This window comes from Bubalus kerabau, chromosome 4 (genome assembly GCF_029407905.1).
Source record: "Bubalus kerabau isolate K-KA32 ecotype Philippines breed swamp buffalo chromosome 4, PCC_UOA_SB_1v2, whole genome shotgun sequence".
Lineage (NCBI taxonomy): Eukaryota > Metazoa > Chordata > Mammalia > Artiodactyla > Bovidae > Bubalus > Bubalus kerabau.
The window spans coordinates 72,421,847-72,444,742 of record NC_073627.1 but is presented as its reverse complement, the minus strand read 5'-3'; the positions used below and the strand labels follow the sequence as shown (position 1 = coordinate 72,444,742).

The following is a 22,896-nucleotide window of genomic DNA, read 5'->3' as shown; positions in this document are numbered from 1 at the left end:
TTTTAAATATATAAGCATCATCCTAAATATCAGCAAACATAGAAATATTGAAATTATAGTGTTTTCTGCCCAAGAAGCAAAATACCTAGTGATTGACTACATTTTCTTTCTGATTTTTATGGGTTGCATGTGTGCTATAATATTTAGGTAATTGCCTTAATAGTAACTTGTGGCAGAGAAGGCAATGGCACCCCACTCCAGTACTCTTGCCTGGAAAATCCCATGGACAGAGGAGCCTGGTAGGCTGCAGTCCGTGGGGTTGCAAAGAGTCACACACAACTGAGCGATTTCACTTTCACTTTCATGCATTGGAGAAGGAAATGGCAACCCACTCCAGTGTTCTTGCCTGGAGAATCCCAGGGACGGGGGAGCCTAGTGGGCTGCCATCTATGAGGTCACACAGAGTCGGACACGACTGAAGCGACTTAGCAGCAGCAGCAGCAGTAACTTGTGGATTTTTTTAAGGGATTGTTTCATTTGATACAGAAGAAGCAAACACTTCATCTGTTACTCTTAAGAACTATCCTAAATAAGGCTGTAATTGTAATCATTTCAAAAAGAAGTTAATTCCTCTACAGCTTTAAAGTGCAGTTAATAGCCTCTGCACAGCTTCTTGGCCAATCTCCAAATCATCAAACAGCTAGTGGAGAATTATCTGGATTGCTCAGAAGGAAAACATTGTTCTAAATACAATTTAATTTTGTCTTGAACATTTAATATATGTCTCACTAAAACTTTTTCAAATTTTTTTCTTTTAGTAATCAACATCTACCATTTCAAACTAAATAATATACAATATAAGCCCTCACGAATCAAAAGATTCACCAAAGTCATAGGAGGTTTTTCAGAAAAACCACTGAAAATTTAAATATCCATTAAAATATAAAAGTGTTATATTTTAAGCTTCAATGTTAAGAACAATTTAAAATTACTGAAACTTTTTATTGGAATAATTTGTTTGCATGACCAATTTTTTTCTACTTAGGACAAGTGTAAAAACATAAAATAAAAATCCTTTGTCAATAAGATGTATTAGTTTGTATGTATCAAACCATAAAATAAAAATCCTTTGTCAATAAGATGTTTTTATGTATTTGGGTTTTTTCCCAAATCCAAGCTGTGTTCAAATTTCATTAAAATTATGAGGGGAAGTGTGAACATTACTGCAAAATAATAAATGTAAAAATTGTGTTGGTGTATAGGAAATGGCAACCCACTCCAGTGTTCTTGCCTGGAGAATCCCAGGGACGGGGGAGCCTGGTGGGCTACCGTCTATGGGATCACACGGAGTTGGACACGACTGAAGTGACTTATCAGCAGCAGCAGCAGCATAACTAAAAATCTAAATATACTTAAAGTAGGAATACCTTAAGGTAAAGAAAGGATTTTCATAATTTATCTACTTTGGTAGTGTTTAATGCTATATAGGTTCAGAATAAATCTTCCTTCCTTTGTTAGTCTGTTTTGTAACATTAGTCCCCAATTTCAGGTAGCAGTAAAATAAGACCTGATTGTTGGGAAGTGACTAGGTAATGCTCTGACAACATTAGACTCTGCTATCAGGAAAAATACTTGAAATGCAAGGTGAGACTGTTTGTTAGTCCTTTCCAAGGTTAAATATATTCCTGAAGACTTGTATGCAAGGCAGATTTTAATCAGTATTTATTTTCAATTATAAATTTTATTTAAGGCATCTAGTTTCAAGCCTGAAAGTTAGTAATCATTCAGTTTACATAGTTACTGTTTTCATCTTTTATGTTGATTGTGGATATATATATGTGGATATATATATATATATATGGCATTCATTTCCAAAAACATTTATATCTTTAAAATTATATCACCTTGCAAATATAATTCAGAGAAGGCAATGGCATCCCACTCCAGTACTCTTGCCTGGAAAATCCCATAGACGGAGGAGCCTGGTAGGCCGCAGTCCATGGGGTCGCTAAGAGTCGGACATGACTGAGCGACTTCACTTTCACTTTTCACTTTCATGCATTGGAGAAGGAAATGGCAACCCACTCCAGTGTTCTTGCCTGGAGAATCCCAGGGATAGGGGAGCCTGGTGGGCTGCCGTCTATGGGGTCGCACAGAGTTGGACATGACTGAAGTGACTTAGCAGCAGCAGCAAATATAATTATCTCAATGAGATTCTTCAGGTCTCTGTAAATTAAACAGATAATTTCTACATATTTTTAAACACACTTTAAAACATCTATATAATAAACCATGGGAATATTATGCTGAGTGAAAGAAACCAGGTGCAAAAGACCATATATTGTATAATTCCATTAGTATGAAGTCTTCAGAGTAGGCAGATCTGTAGACACAGAAAGCAGGTTAGTGGTCACTGGAGGGAAGGAAGATGACAAGTGACCGCTTAGTGGGCACAAAGTTTTCTGGAACTAGATAGAGTGATGGTTATGCTATATTGTGAATGTACTACGTCACTGATGTCAAACATTGTATTATTTGACTACAATTTAAAGAAAAAGACACATAAAATATAATACAGTTTACATTAGATATTCAAGGAGACATGGAAGATCTTCAGAAAATTATTATTCTATGGTTCTGTTGCCCACCTTTTAGACTGTGAAGTGTCCTTCAGCTATCCTTGGAAAAGTATTCTTCCTGTTAGTGGGTACTTAGAATTTCTTGCTTGATTTGAGGAGCTCTTAAAGTGTTAATTGACAATAGGATGTTCTGAAGACCAAATGGTAGTTCATTTTCCAGGAGAATTTGATCTTTTTGTTTGTTCGTTTTTTGACTGCATCATGAGTCTTACACGGACTTAGTTCCCCAACCAGGGATGAAACCCAGGCCCCCTGCAGTGGAAGCATGAAGTCCTAACCGCTGGACCGCCAGGGAGGACCCAACTTTGATTTTTTTTTGTAATCCAAGTCATATTTCTAGTAGTGAAACAGTTACTTAATGGAAGACCTGAAGATAAATAATAATGTCACTGCCAACATGTCATTCAATATACAAATTGAAAATTAAGAAGTGATATATGTAAAGGGTTAGGTTAATTTTAACATGCCAATTTTGGGATCAACATTAAGTAGAAATACAACAAACAAATGAGCACATTCTATGTTGGGTATAACTTTTGATAGAAATTTTGGGTCATGAATGGAAATGGTAGTGACAACATTTCTATGTCCATGCCGTTCAACCAGCAGACTTCCTCTTCCTACTTGGTATAGTATAAAGTGGAGTGAACAAACATTTTAGGGGCTGATTTTGGCAGAAATATAAGGCAGGAAATGATGCCGTTGTCTTCCATCTGTAGATTTGTTGGTATGACTTGCTGTGAAGGAGAGAAAGCATTCTGCTTGACTGGCGCAATTTGTGGGAAGGCTGAGCATTGGACATACAATTTGCAGATACCAGGGGATAGAATAAGAAGGCAAGATAACCCTGGGGACAGAAGGGCATTGCTGGATAAACAGAGCCTTGTGGAGCTATGAAGGCAAAGATTCCTCTGTGACCTTACAACCAAAGATCAACGTAAATTACTAGTTTTCATTGAAACGAAGCAACTATTGGAAGTACTAACTTTGTGCAGTCTTTTTTTGAAAAAATTAATTTTATTGGAGTATAGGTTGCTTTACAATGCTGTGTCATTTTCTGCTGTAAGGCAAGGTGAATCAGCTACATGTATTCATATATTCCCCTCCCTTTTGGATTTCCTTCCCATTCAGGATACCACAGAGCACTGAGTAGAGTTCCCTGTGCTATAAAGTAAGTTCTCATTAGTTATCTATTTTATATATAGTATCAACAGTATATATTTGTCCACCCCAATCTCACAATTCCTCTCATTCCCCCTTTTCTCCTTTGGTAGCCACATATTTGTTCTGTATTTCTGTCTCTATTTCTGCTTTGCAAAGAAGATCAATCCCTTAACTTTATGTTTCCAGGATTGTATATAAGTAGGTTTCCTTAAAAATTATAATTTTAAGTAATTCTTCCCTTTTCTAGAATATAACTAAACATATGGATAATGAAGAAGCCAAGGGGAGATTAGAAATAACCTTTCTGAGCCTTAAAAGAGTTCTTATGAAACTGCTTTCTTTCCTGTTGGTGTAGCAAGTGAAAATGGAGAAACATTTTCCCAATGGGCCATTATTTCAGAATCAGTGGCCCCAAATGACCATCCCCCGTGTGGTAAGAGAGATGGTACAGCAGATGGTACAGCAACAAAGGCTTATGTTAGGAGCAATTATTCCACTATTGCCTATTGTGTTCCAACTTTGTGAAGCATGGTAACCTATGTTGGCAATACTGAATTAGAAAATCTTATAACACTAAACTAGAGAAATGTTTGTTAGGGAGTTTGCACTTTATCCTTGTTTCTTTTAGAAAGAAAAGCTATTTTCTGATTATTTGAAATTAGGGCCTCTGATTAGGACTTTTATAAACAGAAAACATTCTGAGTTATTTCTTTCATTTGGCTATAAATCCAGTGATTTTTTTTGCCTTACATGTCCTACCTTCTTGAATGACTAACAAAAAAACCCTGAAAAAAATAGAAAAACTTGTTCTAGAACCATCTTCAAAAAGTGAGGATGAGAATGTATGGGATTTTACGGTATATATATATATATATATATATATATATATATATATATATATCTGTCTGTTAATGCTGCTGTAATAAACTGCCACATATTAGTGGCTTAAAACAACAAAGATGTATTTTCTTATGATTCTGGAGGTCAGAAGTCCAAAATGGGTTTTACTGGGCTGAAAGCAAGGCTTCTGAAGGGCTTTGATTTGGAGGCTCTAGGAGTGAATCCACCCCCTTGCCTTCTATAACTTCTGGAGGCTGCCTACATTCTTTGGCTCATGGTCCCATTCCCTCATTCTAAACCAACCCATTCCCACACTAGATCACTCTGACACTGACTCTGCCTCTTTTTCATTCCTATGGATCCTTGTGATTACATTGAGCCCGCCTTGAATAACTCACCTCTAGGTTCTTAGTCACATGTACAAAATCTCTTTTGCCAAATAAAGTTAAACCTTCACAGGTCCTGAGGATTGAAATTCAAATGTCTTTGGGCCATCACTCTACCTAAAAAATAATATAAGATGTGCATGAAGTGAAGTGAAGTGAAGTTGCTCAGTTGTGTCCGACTCTTTGTGACCCCATGGACAGTAGCCTACACCAGGCTCCTCCGTCCATGGGATTTTCTAGGCAAGAGTATTGGAGTGGGTTGCCATTTCCTTCTCCAATAAGATGCGCAATATATTTTATGATTTATAACATGTTTTTATAAAAACATGTTATAAATCATAAAATATATTGCATTAAGTATATAAAGGGCTTCCCTTGTGGCTCAACTGCTAAAGAATCTGCCTGCAATGAGGAAGACCTGGGTTTGATCCCTGAGTAGCAGATACCTTCCAGCAACACAAGAGAAGAGTCTACACATAGATATCACCAGATGGTCCATACAGAAATCAGATTGATTATATTCTTTGCAGTCAAAGATGGTGAAGCTCTATACAGTCAGCAAAAACAAGACTGGAAGCTGACTGTGGCTCAGATCATGAACTCCTCATTGCAAAATTCAGCCTTAAAGAAAGTAGGGAAAACCACTAGACCATTCAGGTATTCAGTTCAGTTCAGTTCAGTCGCTCAGTTGTGTATGACTCTTTGTGACCCCATGAACTGCAACATGCCAGGCCTCCCTGTCCATCACCAACTCCCAGAGTCCACCCAAACTCATGTCCATCGAGTTGGTGATGCTATCCAACCATCTCATCCTCTGTTGTCCCCTTTTCCTCCTGCCCTCAATCTTTCCCAGCATCAGGGTCTTTTCCAATGAGTCAGCTCTTCTCATCAGGTGGCCAAAGTTTTGGAGTTTCAGCTTCAACATCAGTCCTTCCAATGAACACCCAGGACTGATCTCCTTTAGCATGGACTGGTTGGAACTTCTTGCAGTCCAAGGGACTCTCAAGAGTCTTCTCCAACACAGTTCAAAAGCATCAATTCTTCGGTGCTCAGCTTTCTTTACAGTCCAACTCTCACATCCATACATGGCCACTGGAAAAGCCATAGCCCTGACTACACAGACCTTTGTTGGCAAAGTAATGTCTCTGCTTTTTAATATGCTATCTAGGTTGGTCATAACTTTCCTTCCAAGGAGTAAGCGTCTTTAATTTCATGGCTGCAATCACCATCTGCAGTGATTTGGGAGCCCAGAAAAATAAAATCAGCCACTGTTTCCACTGTTTCCCCATCTATTTCCCATGAAGTGATGGGACCGGATGCCATGATCTTAGTTTTCTGAATGTTGAGCTTTAAGCCAACTTTTTTACTCTCCTCTTTGACTTTCATCAAGAGGCTCTTTAGTTCTTCTTCATTTTCTGCCACAAGGTTGGTGTCACCTGCATATCTGAAGTTATTGATATTTCTCCCGGCAATCTTGATTCCAGCTTGTGCTTCCTCCAGCCCAGCATTTCTCATGATGTACTCTGCATATAAGCTAAATAAGCAGGGTGACAATTCAAGTATGACCCAAGTCAAACCCCTTATGATGATAGTGGAAATGACAAATAGTTTCAAGGGATTTGATCTGATAGACAGAGTGCCTGAAGAACTATGAACAGAGGTTCATAACATTGTACAAGAGGCAGTGAGCAAGACCATCCCCAAGAAAAAGAAATGCAAAAAGGCAAAATGATTGTCTGCCGGAGTCCAACTCCAGCAACCAGGGATTCAACCTGAAGAGGTGAACGGTGTCGGCAATGAGACAGCCTCTCATTTTTCTATGGACTGCCTGTTTATTTCAAGTTTAAGATTCTCTTTAATGCTTTTACAAAAACATTAGGCCAGAGGTTTGACATTTTCAGTTCCCCCTCTCCCAGATTTATTATCTCCATAAATCATTGTTGCTCTTCAAGCAGAGTTCCTGCTTCAGTGATTCTCTTGTAATCAGCCTTATTATCTATTATCTACCTCCTCTAATGTGTCCTATAGTTAACTTGTGATTACATTGTAGCTCATACTACATTCCTCAGTTTACTACTTATCTTCCTAAATCTTTTTTGCCCCTAACATCATGAGCTCACTATCTCTTAAAAAGGCTTCTAGCTAGTATCTCTAAAAATTCCTAACTTCTATAAGCTATAGTAAAATATGCTAACTTTACAACATTCCTTAAATCCTTAACTTCTAACTATTTTAATTATTTCTAAGCCCTAAATTCAGTAAACTCCTTTGCCATAAACATTCTCCTCACAAATAGGCTTCAGATATCAATCCCTCCCATGGCCTCAAGCTACGGCCTATGTGCTCATCCTGGAACACTCTTTTGTAAAAGTCCTTGAACAAATGTCAATGATTAACTTTATGAATTATTTTCTGAGCACATCTGCAGAAGGCTTTTTGCCTTCTCATGCTCCTCTGAAGAACAATAAGCACCTTAATATTCCTTTTCAGTCAACTCAGCCGAGGAGAGGAAAAGACAAGTCAGAATTACAAGGCCTAGCTCCTTCATCCAGGATCCGAGCCTGCGGAATGAGGAGAGGGGGCTGGGGACCATGCCTCCATTTTGTCAGTAATGCCTAACGCGGCTCCCGACAATTGTCTAGGGATGTCTTACAAATAGTTGAGAAAAGAAGAGAAGCTAAAGGCAAAGGAGAAAAGGAAAGCTATATCCATCTGAATGCAGAGTTCTAAAGAGTAGCAAGGAGAGATAAGAAAGCCTTCCTCAGTGATCAATACAAAGAAATAGAGGAAAACAATAGAATGGGGAAAACTAGAGATCTTTTCAAAAATGATTAGAGTTATCAAGGGAATGTTTCATGCAAAGTTGGGCACAATAAAGGACAGACATGGTATGGACCTAACAGAAGCAGAAGATAGTAAGAAGAGGTGGCAAGAATACACAGAAAAACTATACAGTAAAGATCTTCATGACCCAGACAACCATGATGGTGTGATCACTCACCTACAGCCAGACATCAAAAAGACTGTGAAGTCAAGTGGGCTTTAGGAAGGATCACTATGAACAAAACTAGTGGAGGTGATGGAATTCTAGTTGAGTTATTTCAAATCCTCAAAGATGATGCTGTGAAAGTGCTGCTGTCAATATGCCAGCAAATTTGGAAAACTCAGCAGTGGTCACAGGACTGGAAAAGCTCAGTTTTCATTCCAATCCCAAAGAAAGGCAATGCCAAAGAATGCTCAAACTACTACACAATTGCACTCATCTCACGCACTAGCAAAGTAATGCTCAAAATTCTCCAAGCCAGGCTTCAACAGTATGTGAACTGAGAACTTCCAGATGTTCAATCTGGGTTTAGAAAAGATGGAAGAACCAGCGCTCAAATGGCCAACATCCACTGGACCATAGAAAAAGCAAGAGAATTCTAGAAAAACATCTATTTCTGCCTTATTGACTACAGCAAAGCCTTTGATTGTGTGCATCACAACAAACTGTGGAGAATTCTTAAAGAGATGGGAATACCAGACCACCTTACCTGCCTCATGAGAAATCTGTATGCAGGTCAAGAAGCAGCAGTTAGAAATGGACATGGAACAACATATTGGTTCCAAAATGGGAAAGAATTACGTCAAGGTTGAATACTGTCACCCTGCTTATTTAACTTATATGCAGAGTACATCATGCGAAATGCTGGGCTGGATGAAGCACAAGCTGGAATCAAGATTGCTAGGAGAAATATCAATAACCTCAGATACACAGATTATACCACCCTTATGGCAGAAAGCGAAGAAGAACCAAAGAGCCTCTTGATGAGTGTGAAAGGGGAGAGTGAAAATGTTGGCTTAAAACTCAAGATTCAAAAAATGAAATATGGCATCCAGTCCCATCACTTCATGGCAAATAGATGGGAAACAATGAAAAAAGTGACAAACTTTATTTTCTTGGGCTCCAAAAATCACTGCAGATGGTGACTGCAGCCATGAAATTAAAAAATGCTTGCTCCTTGGAAGAAAAACTATGGATGAACCTCAGTTTAGTCAGTTCAGTCGCTCAGTAGTGTCCATCTCTTTGTGACCTGATGAATCGCAGCACTCCAGGCCTCCCTGTCCATCACCAACTCCCGGAGTTCACTCAGACTCACGTCCATCGAGTCAGTGATGCCATCCAGCCATCTCATCCTCTGTCGTCCCCTTCTCCTCCTGCCTCCAATCCCTCCCAGCATCAGAGTATTTTCCAATGAGTCAACTCTTCGCATGAGGTGGCCAAAGTACTGGAGTTTCAGCTTTAGCATCGTTCCTTCCAAAGAAATCCCAGGGCTGATCTCCTTCAGAATGGACTGGTTGGATCTCCTTGCAGTCCAAGGGACTCTCAAGAGTCTTCTCCAACACCACAGTTCAAAAGCATCAACCTAGACAACATATTAAAAGCAGAGACATTACTTTGCTGACAAAAGTCCATTTAGTCAAAGCTATGGTTTTCCAGTAGTCATGTGTGGATGTGAGAGTTGGACTATAAAGCATGCTGAGTGCCAAAGAAGTGATGCTTTTGAATTGTGGTGTTGGGAGATCACTCTTTAAAATCCCCTTGGACTGCAAGAAGATCAAACCAGTCAATCCTAAAGGATATCAACCCTGAATATTCATTGGAAGGACTGATGCTGAAGCTTAAACTCTAATACTTTGGCCACCTCATGTGAACTGACTCATTAGAAAAGACCCTAATGATGGGAAATTTGAAGGCAGGAGGAGATGTAGATGACAGAGGATGAGATGGTTGGTTGGCATCACCGACTTGATGGACATGAGTTTGACCAAGCTGCAGGAGTTGTTGATGGAAAGGCAAGCCTGGCATGCTGCAGTCCATGGGGTAGCAAAGAATCGGACATGACTGAGCAATTGAACTGAACTGAAAGTATATAAATGGAAACATGCTACAATATGTAGGGTATTTACCCTGAATTAACATGGTAGTTCCAATGAGCATTTCCAGTGATTAATTTCATATTCATATATTAATATTTTGGTAAGTAGTTACATAAATCATATATATAAGTGTCAGTGTATAATTCAATAACACACTGTTCTACCATCACCAAATTTCAAAACTAAAACGTTACCAATATTAAACATACCTATATAACCCTTCCCAAATCCCATTCTCCTAAGGTCTCCCTAGGTTACCACTGTGAACCATTTTGTGTTTATAATTCTTTTGCCCTCAAAATTCCATTAGAGAGATGGAAAGAAACACAGATAGATAGATTGGTAGGTAGGTAGGTTGGTAGATGAGAGAGAGAGACATTGCTTGGTTTTTTATTTTACAAAAGTGGTGCTATAACATTTATTTTATTTTATTTTTTACTAAATTTAACATTTCTAAGATTTATCCTCATTGCAAATAGTGGTATTAATTCATATTCACTGTTATATGGTTATCTTTTTTTTTGACATATTATCATATCTTATACATTTTTCTGCCAATGAATATTTGGATTGGTTCCAGTTTTTGTTTTGTTTTTCACTATCACTAACAGGGCTGCTATAAATATTTTGTTAATATCACCTGGTGCACAAGTGGAAGGATTTCTTTAAGATTTATACTTAGAACTAAAATTTTGGTGTCCTGAGTATTCACATACTCAGGATACCAAAATTTGAGTATTGTAAATTTGATTTACAATACTTGTAAATACTTAAATAATTGTAAATTATTCAAACTTACAATACAGTTTTTGTAAAAAATTACAGTGTCAATTTTCAGCTACAGTATATAAGCTATCATTTGGCTCTATATTTTTGCCAAAATCTGTGTCATCAAACCTCTTATTTTTAATAACCCAGTAGGTTAAAATGGTATCTCAATATCTTAATTAGCACATCTTTATTTACAAATGAGTCTGAACATTTTTTCACATATTTATTGGACATTCGTGATCTCTGTCCAGTGAAGCATTTCTTCTTTTGACTGTATTCTACTCAGTTGTTTGTCTTTTTCTCATATGTTGGTGTGAGACTTTTTATATTCTGGCAATGGCCAATCAGAAGTTCTACCAGTGTGGCAAATATCTTTTTCCATTGTGGTCTGTTTTTTTCATTATCCTTAAGTAGCCTGTTAATGAATAGAATTTCTTAATTTTGACATCATAGAATTTATTAAAGAATCTACCTCATGTCAAGGCCATAGAATATTCTGCTATATTTTCTTCTATTTTTTCAGTTTTACTATTCTGCTTGAACTTTTAATCTACCCAAACTTGCTTTCTTGGATGGTATCATGTAGACATAAAATGTGACATTTTTGCCCTAAGTAGAATCAGTTATTAAGCACCCAGCTCTCACCTGAAAACTTCTTTTTTTGTCAAATAAGGACTGTTTTCAGGCTCTTCCTTTAGTCCTATTAGTTTATCTTTGCACCAATATCATAATCTCTTACAGCATTTTAGTCATTTTAAGCATCTATTACATGAAATCTCTCCATGTTTGTTCTTTATTTATAAGCATGTCTTGGCTATTCCTGGATCTTGTAATCTATAATCATACAAATTATAAGATTAGCTTGTCAGTTTCCTCAAAAAACTTGATGGACTTTGATAAAAGTTGCACTGGATCTAACAATCAATTTAGAAAGAATTGCTCACCTCATAATATTTAATCTTTTTTGTATAATCATGGCATCTCTCTCCATTTAAATATTTACATTGTCAAGAAATTATGAAATGTTCTGCATGAAAGAGTTTAACATATTTTAGAGGTATCTCTACATATGATTTTAGTCTTAGTATATGATAATATCTTTTCAATTTTTCAGTTCATTTGAACCCCATAAATTCAAAGACTAGTCAAATTTATATCCACTTGGACCAGTTCTCATCCATCATTTCTTTTTGCCTTTCAGAACAGAATTCTGTGGGTTTTGTACTGTCTTTTTAAAGTAAATTAATTAGAAGTCCATTTTGTAAATGTGTATTTTTCTTTACTGACTCACCTTCGATTTTGAGATTATATTATTGAGTACACTATTCAAAGTTAACTATAATTTTCTCTTAGTATTTTGAGTAAATTGATCCATTGTATTGTGAATTTCATTATTAATGTTGAGAAGTCTGTTGCCGGTCTAAGTATTTTCCAGTATAGGTGATAAGTGCTTACTGTACACATGCCAGATGATTAATCTATAGCTAAAATTGTATAGACTTAAGTGACTTTTAGTATTCACACAGTTGTGTAACCATCATCACAAAGATTTTCGGATATTTATTTTTCCCTAAAATTCATGTCACTCCCTGCTTCCCCTCAACTAAGAAACTATCTTTTGTCTATTTTAACATGGGCTATTTCTTTAGCTGTAGATTCAATTCAAATTCTATTTTCAAATGATTCTTATATGCTTTTACATATTCACTATATCTTTAATATCAACAATTGTATATTTTCATTCATTTATTATTCTACTTGATTATTTTAAAAATATATCTGGTATTATAGCTTCCTATTATCAACTTTATCTTTTATTTCTTAAAATGCATTCTATATGCTCATTTTCTATTCTTGATATAGCATTCCAACTGAAGTCCATGCATACTCATGTCTGTTTTTGTCTTTAGTAAAATATTGTCATAATAAAATAGCTATCTCTTCCCTGTGTTTCCATAGCTTGCTGTGCACTTCAACATAGCACTTTTAATGGAAAAAATTATGTTTACAGTTTGTCTTTTATAATAGAGTGAACAAATTGACAGCAGCCATTATCTTTCAATATTGTATCATCAGCATTTAACTAAATTCCAGGTTAGCAGTACATGATAAATAAATATTTATTGGACAACTCTAAATAACTTTGATCTTTAAATATTTTTAACTTGAATAAATTCTGTTGAGTTTTTGGCTAAAATAAATATATTCTATTTGGACTTTTGAACATCAGTTCAGTTCAGTCACTCCATCACGTCTGACTCTTTGTGACCCCATGGACTGCAGCATGACAGGCTTCCCTGTCCATCACCAACTCGTGGAGCTTGCTCAAACTCATGTCCACTGAGTCAGTGATGCCATCCAACCATCTCATCCTCTGTTGTCCCCTTCTCCTCCTGCCTTCAATCTTTCCCACCATCAGGGTCTTTTCCAATGAGTCATCTCTTCCCAAAAGGTGGTCAAAGTATTGGAGTTTCAGCTTCAGTATCAGTCCTTACAATGAATATTCAGGACTGATTTCCTTTAGGACGGACTGGTTTGACCTCCTTGCAGTCCAAGGGACTCTCAAGAGTGTTCTCCAATACCACAGTTCAAAAGCATCAATTCTTTGGCACTCAGCTTTCTTTATGGCCTAACTCTCACATTCATATATGAATACTGGAAAAACCATAGCTTTGACTAGATGGAACTTTGTCAGCAAAGTAATGTCTCTGCTTTTTAATATGGTGTCTAGGTTGGTCATAGCTTTTCTTCCTAGGAGCAAGTGTCTTTTAATTTTATGGCTGTACTCACCATTTGCAGTGATTTTGGAGCCCAAGAAAATAAAGTCTGTCAACTGTTTCCATTATTTCCCCATCTATTTGCCATAAAATGATGGGGCCAGATGCCATGATCTTAGTTTTTTGAATGTTGAGTTTTAAGCCAGCTTTTTAACTCTCCTCTTTCACTTCAAGAGGCTCTTTAGTTCCTCTTCACTTTCTGCCATAAGGGCGGTGTCATCTGTGTATCTAAGGTTATTTATATTTCTCCCAGCAATCTTGATTCCAGCTTGTGCTTCTTCTAGCCCAGTGTTTCTCATGATGTACTCTGCATATAAGTTAAATAAGCAGGGTGACAATATTCAGCCTTGGTGTAATTCTTTCCCAATTTGGAACCAGTTCATTGTTCCATATCCAGTTCTGACTGCTGCTTCTTGACCTGCATACAGATTTCTCATGAGGCAGGTAAAGTGGTCTGGTATTCCCATCTCTTTAAGAATTTTCCACAGTTTGTTGTGATGCACACAATCAAAGGCTTTGCTGTAGTCAATAAGGCAGAAATAGATGTTTTTCTAGAACTGTCTTGCTTTTCCTGTGATCCAGTGGATGTTTGCCATTTGAGCTCTGGTTCCTCTGCCTTTTCTAAACCCAGATTGAACATCTGGAAGTTCGCAGTTCACGTATTGTTGAAGCCTGGCATGGAGAATTTTGAGCATTACTTTGCTAGTGTGTGAGATGAGTGCAATTGTGTAGTAGTCTGAGCATTTTTTGGCATTGCCTTTCTTTGGGATTGGAATGAAAACTGAGCTTTTCCAGTCCTGTGACCGCTGCTGAGTTTTCCAAATTTGCTGGCACATTGAGAGCAGCACTTTCACAGCATCATCTTTGAGGATTTGAAATAGCTCAACTAGAATTCCATCACCTCCACTAGTTTTGTTCATAGTGATGCTTCCTAAGGCCCACTTGACTTCACAGTCTTTTTGATGTCTGGCTGTAGGTGAGTGATCACACCCGTATGGTTATCTGGGTCATTACGATCTTTATATATTCTATCTCAACTTTTCAACATATGGAAAATAAATATATTATGTCTTAACTTTTCAACATACACATGCTCAAATACATGTATGTACCATTAAGTATTCACATCTTACTTTTTGCGGAAAGTAACTGAAGAATTATATGCTGGGGCAAAATTTTTATCAAGTTAAAAATTACATGAATGTAAAATAAATTTCCAATAGTTTAATCAAGCTAAGTACCACTTTATAACAACATCTTTGATAACATCATCATATCTTTAAAAATGGGATAGCAACTCATCTCTTTAACCTGGGAAAGAACATCCTTTTCAAAATTTAGTATGCAAATGTATAATTTGTCAAGCCAGTCTCATTAAATCAAATTATAAATAAGAAAGGCAGTAATAATTGCCACTATAAACCCAATTTTAGATGATAAGTTTTACAGTCAATTGGGAAATATTCAAGTGATCCAGAAAAAAATACCCTGTTTGGTGTTTCTTGTTCTGTTTCATGATGACTATTTTTGCAATACCATTTTCAAAGTCTTGTTTTAGAAAAATCTTCTTTTTTTCAACATGATTAAGATTTATACAGTTTCACACAACAGCAGAATACAAATTCTATTCAAGTTCCCATTGATTATATACCAGGAGACACTGGAACATATCCAGGGACATAAAACAAGGTGCAAAAATGTCATGGTCTAAAGGTATTGAAATCATACAGAGTCTGTTCTCTTATCTCTGTGGAAATGTGTTAAAAATCAATATCAAAAGATATTTGAGAATAACCCACATATTTTTAAGTGAAAAATGACATTTACCAAGAGAGATCTTTGACTTAGCCATTGAACGCTTCAATAAAGTTAGACTAAGTATGAACAGTGGAGAAGGAAATGGCAACCCACTGCAGTATTCTTGCTGGAGAATCCCACGGACAAAGGAGCCTGGTGGCTTCAGTCTGTGGGGCTGCAAGAGTCAGATGCTACTTAGCAACTAAACCACAGCTACAATCGCGAGTATGAATAGAATCCTAGATTTCCAATTTATATTCACTGAAAACTTTGATATATTTCCATTGACTCTGGCATTTAATTTTACTGCTTAAAGTGTGGAAAGCTTATTATTTTAGCTTTTTAAAAGCCTTTTTGTTTCCCAAAAGTAATTTTTTATTAAAAAAATTTTTGAATAAGACTTGAAGCTTCTAATCCAATTCTGAGAATATAAATACTATGTTGTTTTTAAAAAGCCCAGGAAATTAATATGTGATACAGTATTATTAACTAAAGTACAGATTTTATTCAAATTTCACAAAAATTTATGCTAGTGTCCATTATTTGTTTTCATACCTTATTCAAGATTCCACACTGTATTTAGTTGCATTGGGCAGCTTCAGCTGCATGCAACAAATTCTGATAAATTCTTTTTTCATTTTCATTCTGTTACAAATATTTTCTAATTTTCCTTGTTATGGCTTCTTAGATAAACCCATCATTTAAAAGTGAACATTTAATTTCCAAATACATGGAGTTTTTAAGTGTCTTTGATATTAATTTCTTATTTAAATGCTTTCTTCTCAGAAATATTATCTTCTGGTAATATGCTCCACAGATTCTTTATAAGTATTTTATACTAATTCTTGCTCAGATTTATTGAGACATAAAGCAAAAATTTATTTGGCTATTGAAAATAAATGAGCACTTAAGTTTTTTCACAACTTGCATAATTCCATATGTACTAGATCCTATCCAATCATATGAAAAAGTATTTGTGTAAAAAAAGTGCATCATATAGCCATTGGAATGATGAATAAGAATACCAAGAAATGCTAAAATACATTAAGTGAAATGAAAGATGCAAAAGTGCAGGAAGGATAGAATTTCAACTGTGTGACAGTGTGTAGGAAAAAGAAAAAAAAAAGCAAAGGTATCAAGTTATCAACAGTGCTAGCATTGTTGACATCTTTTTTTTTTTTTTGGATCTGTAACAATACAATGTAAAAACACCTGCACACAACCACAAAACAGGAACTTGGCAGCAGGTCCTAAAGAGGTAGTAAGATTGGGTGTGGCGTGTGCGTGTGTGTGAGTGAGGGGCAGGATGAGAAAGATGAAGGAGGAGACAGAGACACAGGAATGAGTAGAGAAGGAGGGCAGGGAAGGGTTGGAGGCAGGCTTAGTTGCTGGGTTAGAAATTTCCTGAAGCAGGGAATTTAAAAATGAACTGAATTATGGATCAGAGGAAAGAGAAGCACTTAACTTGCTTTGTTAACATTAGGCTATTATTTCTCTCTACTATTTTTTTTTTTTTTCTAATTGGTCATTTCAGTTAGTTGCTAGCAATCATATACATCCTTATAAGGCAAAAGATGCTTACTCCTTGGAAGGAAAGTTATGACCAAGCTAGACAGCATATTCCAAAGCAGAGATATTACTTTGTCAACAAAGGTCCGTCTAGTCAAGGCTATGGTTTTTCCAGTGGTCCTGTATGGATGTGAGAGGTGGACTGTGAAGAAAGCTGAGCACCTAAGAATTGATGCTTTTGAACTGTGGCATTGGAGAAGACTCTTGGAAGTCCCTTGGACTGCAAGGAGATCCAACCAGTCCATCCTAAAGGAGACCAGTCCTGGGTGTTCATTGGAAGGACTGATGCTGAGGCTGAAACTCTAATACTTTGGCCACTTCATGCGAAGAGTTGACTCATTTGAAAAGACCCTGACGCTGGGAAAGATAGAAGGCAGGAGGAGAAGGGGACGACAGAGGATGAGATGGCTGGATGGCATCACCGACTTCATGCACATGAGTTTGGGTGAACTCCGGGAGTTGGTGATGGACAGGGAGGCCTGGCATGCTGAGATTCAAAGGGTCACAAAGAGTCGGACACGACGGAGGGGCTGAACTGAACTGAACTGAAGGCAAAAGATGAAAATAATATTCTATATGTCATTTTAGCTGATCTAATACATAGGGTTATGTTTTCCACTAAATTTGTTCTCCCACCAGGGTACCTTTTATGGAGAAATGACAGAGTGGCAACTATTATTTAGTCTGGGCATACTTAGACTTAGTGCTTGTAATTTCCCATCAGAGAGCATGTTGATCAGTAAATCCCCAAATTCCTTACCAAAAAATCCCCACCATTAACCACATAGACCAGAATCTGTATTTGTTTATAAAATGTTTGGTTTGCATACAGGGGAATCATAAATGGCTGTGGATCACACAGTCAGTAAGTACATCATTAAAACTCTGGAAACACAGCTTCTGGGCCTGAATTACAGCTCTGCCATTGATAGGTCTGTAATCCTGCTGAAGTTACTTAATGCGTCTTTGTTCTGTTCTCCATACCTGTGAAGTTATGGAGAACACCTAATAACACCTATAGAACCTAAGAACACCTAATAACACTTACAGATTTTCCCTGAGGATAGTAGAAGTAATCCATGGGGCACCTAGTGTAACATCGGCACAGAGTGAAATGTAAGCTGTACTTACTGTGATGGAAAAGGGCCTTATATACTCAGAACAAATTTAATATGTGTGTATGTATCTATGTTTGTATATAAAGGGAGAGGAGGGGCAATGGAATAAACACAGAAATATAAAAATACAGAAATGTTGAAATACAAAAGTTAATGATGTTTATCATAATAGTCTTGCAAATTTTCAAAGATATTATTCACCAGATTTCAGCATTACAGTTATCCATCCCGTATTCTTCCATGGAAAATTCAGTTATCCCAAATTCAAATAAAAATGCCACTAGTACTTCAAAAGTAATTTAGACAGAAAATACAAGCAAATTTCTGTTTACTATAGCTGTTAATTTTAAGAGTCTAACATTTAGTGAATGGGGTTCCAAGTACTTCACGTAGATCAATCCAGTGCTCACAAGAGCCCCATCAGAGGAAGTGGTGTTATAATCATCCCTGTCTCACCTTTGATCAAACAAGGTACAGAGAGAATAGAAAGCTATTCACTAGATTTCATTCCTTTGTATGGCTGAGTAATAGTCCATTGTATATATGTACTACATTATCATTTGTAGAGATATGGCTGGACCTTGAGACTGTTATAGAGAGCGAAGTAAGTCAGAAAGTAAAAACAAATATTGTATATGAAACAAATATTGCATATATGTGGAATATAGAAAAATGGTATAGATGATCTTATTTGCAAAACAGAAATAGAGACAGAGATGTAGAGAATAAACATATGGACACCAAGGGGGGAAGAGGTGGGTGGCATGAATTGGGAGATTGGGATTGACATAAAATAGGTAACTAGTGAGAACCTACTGTATAACTCAGGGAACTCTACTCAGCACTTTGTTGTGACTGAAATGGGAAGGAAATACAAAAAAGAGGGGATATATGTATATGTATAGCTGATTCACTTTGCTATATAGTAGTTGGAGAAGGAAATGGCAACCCACTCCAGTGTTCTTGCCTGGAGAATCCCAGGGACGGCGGAGCCTGGTGGGCTGCCGTCTACGGGGTCGCACAGAGTCGGGCATGACTGAAACGACTTAGCAGCAGCAGCAGCAGAAACTAACACAACACTGTAAAGCAATCATACTCCAGTAAAAATTAATTTAGAAAAAGAAAGCTATTCTCTGGGAGAGCTGACATTTGATACCAAGAAGATTTACTCCTGAGCCTAGTGTATTAATCATTATAATATTTACCTAATAGAATTACTATTTACTTTTATCTCGTAATGTAAGATTTGAAATACTAGGAGAGAAAGTGTAGTGTGGTTCTATAATTATTTACTATATGACATACATATGGAATTTAAACCACATTTTAATGGATGCTTATTTTCAAATCCAAACATGGTATATAATTTTACTTGGTCAACAGAATATTTTCCTGCACAATTAATTTAAAGTAGTTAGAATAACATGATACACTCTATTCTAATAATAATAAATTTGAACTCCAAAATGCCAAAATTAGTTTTTATATATTTATGAAATAATGATTATGTTTCTATCACTGTTGTGTAAGATTAATACACTGGTATAACATTTAGAAATAACTCATTAATTATATGACATGCAAAATGATGAAAAAATAAAATTAACTTCTTAAGAGTTTGCAAGCATATATATATATATATTACTGCAAAAGACATTTCTAGGGAAAATGAATCATTAATGTCTCTGTCCTAAAATATGATTCTAGGCATGTAAATGTCAATTCAGCTGCCTTATAAGACTTAGGAATGAATTTAATAAATGGGTAGATTTTAGAAATGTGAGATAAAAATATTGATTTTACTCTCATGATGTATTATCTCATTTTTTAAAAAAACTCACATATGACCTTTCAACATTTTCTCCCTTATAGAAGCAGAGCCAGGAGAACAGGGAAAATCCCATTAATAAAATACACCTGAAACTACCACAAAATTGTTAATAAAAATAAATAAATAAAACAGAAAACCACCCAAAACAAACAAAGACACTTAGTCTTTAAGTATATCCAAGGAATGACTGAATTTTTAAACTGACTTTAGTAAATCCATTTAACTTTTTTTTCTTTTTCTCCATAGGCTGCATACACATTTATTTGTCTCTGTTTTGCAAAGCTGTTTCCTTCTTTGATCTATGATCTTTTGTTATAAGCAATTTATTTCAATTGAGTTACATGGAAAACAAGTTGTTACTCTTCTTTTAGAGTGGTGTTATTTGAATATGTTGTTTTATACCCTTGTCTTTGCACATTTTCACATATGATCGGGATTCATAAGGGATTCTCTGGTGGCTCAGACAATAAAGAACCTACCTGCAATGTGGGAGACCTGGGTTCGATCCCTGGGTTAGGAAGATCCTCTGGAGAAGGGAGTGACAATCCACTCCAGTATTCCTGCCTGGAGAATTCCATGGACAAGAGGAGCTGGCAGGCTACAGTTCATGGGGTTGCAAAGAGCTGGACATGACTGAGAGACTACACTTTCACTTCCTTTCAGAATTCAAAAATAATGAATATAATAGGTTGCTGAGCATAGAAGGGATACATTGGCTTGAGGAGTTGGGCTTAAAAGTTTATTTTCAAAAAGCTGAAGCTGATTGTTTGATAGGGAAGCTTCCCATCACAACGTTCATTTGCAGGCAGATCAAAACCTAAACTGTGTGGACTGTTAAAACCTAAGTTTCTGGGTTTTCAGGAAATGGTCATTTTTCAGTTATGCTTTGGACTCTGGCTCTAAACCATAGACCTAGACATGTTAGTAAACAAAGATAGTTCTGGTTATTCACAGAAGGAGCACACTGGATGCAGGAAAATATTTGGCTGTGTTGACAGATGACAGTCGATGTTTTCCTTGTGTGATTTACAAACAAACTGAAGGCTACTTGATGTCTTTTTTTCCAGCTCATTCTTGGAGCAAAAAGTGTTTCTGGAAGAATCTGCGATTGTATGTATCAAACTGATCACTAAATCAATCACATAAAGATGAGGAGAGTCAATCAAATTTTATCACATAGGGGCAGGCTAAGTCACTTCAGTCATGTCTGACTCTTTGTGACCCCATGGACCCTCCTCTTGTGACCCTCCTCTGTCCATGAGATTCTTCAGGAAAGAATACTAGAGTGGGTTGCCATGCCCTTCTCCAGGGGAATCTTCTCGACCCAGGGATTAAACCTATGTCTCTTAAGTCTCCTGCATTGGCAGGTGGGTTCTTTGCCACTGGCGCCACCTTATCACATACACTGCAGCTTGAAAGTACTCTTAGCATCGCAGAGTAGTCCGTCAATAAATTAGTTACAATATAAAAATACGTCAGCTTTTAAAAAAATGTCTTACAAATCAGTCTTAAAGGAATAATCAGTTACTTTTCCTGGCAGATATCATCATAACATGCCTTGTTTTAGTCTTTCCCTATAGATCAGGCGAAGGCTGACGCTAGTCCCATCACTGATGCGTTTGGTGGTAGTTAGGGTGGAGGCACAGACTACAGGACAGTGAGGGATATGGGAGCTGACCACCAGCCATGAAACTGTACTTCGTAGGCTCTGAGCCCTATGCTAGGGGAGGATGACCCATCCTAGTGGCTTGTGAGATTTCCACATCAATGTGAGTTTTGTGGTAGAAAGTTGAAGTGATCTCTGCTCCATTGTCACTTTGGAAGATACATGGGGCAACTAGAAAGCAGAAAAGTACTATCTGGTGTGTAACTCAGCTCCAGTTAGAATATAAGAGTCCCAGTGCAAAAATAATGATCAAGGGAACATATGTATTTGTAACATGCACTTCAAACTCTGAATTTGACCTCATTGCAAGATAAGCAATCTTTGGGTCTAATATTATGGAAGCATTTTTTCTGATTGTTTGGTTATTCAATTCTGGTGACTGGTTATTTGGTATGTAAAGAATGATAAAATAGATGAAAACAGATATTGTTTCTCTGAATATCTCCAGCCTTAGCTATCTTCCATGGAAATGAAGCTTTCTTAAAAATGTTCATTTTACTTATGCTTGTACTAAGTCTGCATGTTTATTTGCTCATTTCAAAATTTTATGGTCATAGATAGTACATACATACTGTGTACAAATACAACACAAACACATTTTTGTCAATCTTTGTCACTCTGTACCTTAGTCAAGGCTATGGTTTTTCCGGTAGTCACGTATGGATGTGAGAGTTGGATAATAAAGAAAGCTGAGCACCTAAGAATTGATGCTTTTGAACTGTGGTATTGGAGAAGACTCTTGAGAGTCCCTTGGACTGCAAGGAGATCCAACCAGTCAGTCCTATAGGAAATCAGTCCTGAATATTCATTGGAAGGACTGATGTTGAAGCTGACACTCCAATACTTTGGCCACCTGATGAGAAGAACTGGCTCATTTGAAAAGACCCTGATGCTGGGAAAGATTGAGGGCAAGGGGAGAAGGGGATGACAGAGGATAAGATGGTTGGATGGCATCACCGACTCAATGGACATGAGTCTGGGTAAACTCCAGGAGTTGGTGATGTACAGGGAGGCCTGGCATGCTGTGGTTCATGGGTTCGCAAAGAATCAGACACAAGTGAGGACTGAACTGAACTGAACTTTAGTCTGGAAACTATAAGCAAGAATTTGATTGGAATCTTTGACTTTTCTTTCATTAATAACTGCTGCTGCTGCTAAGTCACTTCAGTTGTGTCCGACTCTGTGTGATCCCACATATGGCAGCCACCAGGCTCCCCCATCCTTGGGATTCTCCAGGAAAGAACACTGGAGTGGGTTGCCATTTCCTTCTCCAATGCATGAAAGTGAAAAGTGAAAGGGAAGTCGCTCAGTCATGTCTGACTCTTAGTGACCCCATGGACTGCAGCCTACCAGGCTCCTCCATCCATGGGATTTTCCAGGCAAAGTACTGGAGTGGGGTGCCATTGCCTTCAACTATGAAAGATCTAATTGGAAAATCTCATAAGTCAAATCTTAAAGGATTACTGGCAATAACATTC

The 22,896-nt window shown here is 37.0% G+C and overlaps 1 protein-coding gene across 5 annotated transcripts in view; it reads left to right on the top strand.

Moving 5' to 3' along the window:
• The window catches only part of GLRA3 (glycine receptor alpha 3), a 152,646-nt gene that overhangs the window by 32,012 nt on the left and 97,738 nt on the right, over positions 1–22,896 (top strand). The gene's annotated exons all lie outside the window — the stretch shown is intronic.